Source organism: Apium graveolens, chromosome 5, assembly GCF_009905375.1.
Source record: "Apium graveolens cultivar Ventura chromosome 5, ASM990537v1, whole genome shotgun sequence".
NCBI classification, from domain to species: Eukaryota; Viridiplantae; Streptophyta; class Magnoliopsida; order Apiales; family Apiaceae; genus Apium; species Apium graveolens.
In genome coordinates, this window is record NC_133651.1 from 267,784,251 (window position 1) to 267,786,751 (window position 2,501).

At 35.9% G+C, this 2,501-nt stretch overlaps 1 pseudogene; it reads left to right on the plus strand.

Moving 5' to 3' along the window:
- The first annotated feature begins 397 nt into the window (after positions 1-397).
- LOC141663346 (small nucleolar RNA R71) lies at positions 398-496 on the plus strand (annotated as a pseudogene).
- Positions 497-2,501: the final 2,005 nt, after the last annotated feature.

Sequence of the window (2,501 nt, forward strand, 5' to 3'; positions counted from 1 at the left end):
TTATTCAAGCATCATAGAGTTCTCAACTTTATATATATCTCTGGTGGATAAGTTCAAATCCACCAGAAAGTTTTATTGCTTTGTGTTTTATTGCTTTGTGTTTTGATTTCTATTTTATTCTCAGTCTGTACTTCTTGCAAAATCAAACAAAATTATATATTAAGTAAAAACATTCTTAAAATCAGAAAAAGTAGCGAGAATCACATTCAACCCCCTTCTGTAATTCTTGTTGCATTATTTGGGATTAACACATTCATTAGCAGCCATCAACTCAATCAATTCATAAGCTTCATTGTAGCTTTTAGCCCATAAGACTCCTCATGATGCTGCATCAAGCATGGGTCTAGAAGTTGCACCCAACCCATTATAAAAGTAGTTAATGATCATCCTGTCAGGCATCCCATGATGAGGACACTTCCTAAGCATTTCCTTGTAGCGATCCCAAGCTTCACACAAAGATTCTCCAGATTGCTGTGCAAACTGAGTAAGTGTGTTTTTTATTGCAACAGTCTTCGCCATAGGGAATAATTTAGTTAAAAACTTTTGAGCAAGATCCTCCCATTTAGTGATAGACCCCGGTGGTAGAGAATGTAACTAGCACTTAGCTTTATCCCACAGAGAAAATGGGAAAAGCCTTAACTTAATAGCATCTTCAGAAACTCCATTGAACTTAAAAGTATCACAGATCTCGATGAAATCTCGGATGTGCATGTTGGGGTCTTCTATAGGAGAACCCCCAAAATGAACTGAATTATGTATCATCTGAATTGTGCTGGACTTGATCTCAAAGGTGTTAGCCGTGATGGCTGGCCTGATAATACTAGACTGAATATCATTGATCTTTGGCTGAGAATAGTCCATCAAAGCCTTCGGATTTGCTTCTGGTTCTCCCATTATGATAAGAGCTTCTTCTTCAACTTTTTCTACTTCCTAAAAAACTTCTTGAGCTACTACAACTTCTTCCTCGGCTTGATCCAGAGTTCTCTTACGAGACCGAGAACGCGTATGCATACACGCTCGCTAGAGTACCTGAAACACGAAAAGGGAACAAGTAAGTAACAATATCCGAGTCAATGAACTTTAACGACCACTGATGATAAACACATAAACTAAAAATTAACACCGAGTCCCGATAAGCGGTGCCAAAAACTTGTTAGGACGAAATCACGTACTAATATTCACGCTAGTATACACGATCACAAGTAATATAGAATCAATTATAGTTCATTTTCACAGAGACTGGTTTAGGTTAATTTTAATCAATGCCTTTATGCAACAATGGTATGGTTATTATTCAATGCTAAGACGAATAACAAACTATTTTTTTATAACTAAGATATTTAACTAACATGCAATTAACTAAGAGAATTAAAAAGATTAAATTACTTATATAACACAAACATGGGTTTTTAACTTCGTTACTACTTCATTAACTTCATTCATTACTGCAATGGTGATGACAACTAATCAGACAACATGAAACTAGTAAATGCCAACTTTCATTGCACAAATTCCCTACTACCAGACATCCACAAAAGAGATAAAAGCTGAATAGACACCAATTATATTGAGACCCTATATGTCTATAGAATTTGACAACATAACAGTTTAATGTACAAGTTATCTATCGTGATTATATAGGGCATGTAACATGGTTAAAATTACCTACGAATCATGCCTATCAAATACATGAACCTTTGCTAGCATGGCAAGTTCTTAACCTCTAAATTCATTATCGCTTCATTAGAGATTAACACGCTATCTTATAAGTTTGCGATGCTCATAAGACGAATAAGCACAACCAATACTAGGATATCATACAATCACCACACACTAAGGTATCGAAACATATTAACTAATGAAATCCATAAGTAAATCCGCTAGAACCCCATGATAACGATTAGCCCATAACTGAACTCATCATCACCGTGGGTTCCGATGAAAGCATGGTATAATAATATAGGTCTTTATAAAACAAATAATAAACAAAGTACGAAATCCAGAGTATTAGGCTCAACAAAAAAAGAAACGAGCATCCAAGATTACAACTTAGAACAAAGAATTACAAGAATCAACTAGATCTTCTTTGCCTTTGTTGATTTGTGCTATAGGTCTTCTTGTTGTCTTCTCCTTAAGCTCTGTTACGTCTCTCTATGAAAGACGACCTTAAGTTATCATTATATAGCAGTCATGATTAGCAGAGAAGTACATAAATCAATCTTTTATTCAAAATAGGATTCTTGAAACTCGACCTGTCGCGGGCGCGCGCTTCACCAGCTAGCACGGCGCGGGCGCGCTGACCTTCTGGAAAAAATTCTGATTTCTATTTTTCTTGGTGGTTTGAGATGGCGATCCACGAGCTTACTTCCTGGACACATTCCTAGTACCAATTTAGCACCAAAACAATGCTAAATCTTCTGATTTTTTCAACTATGCCTGAAATGCAAAAACACTACAAAACACATCAAAAACACAAATAACTTGAGTACAAAACATCAATC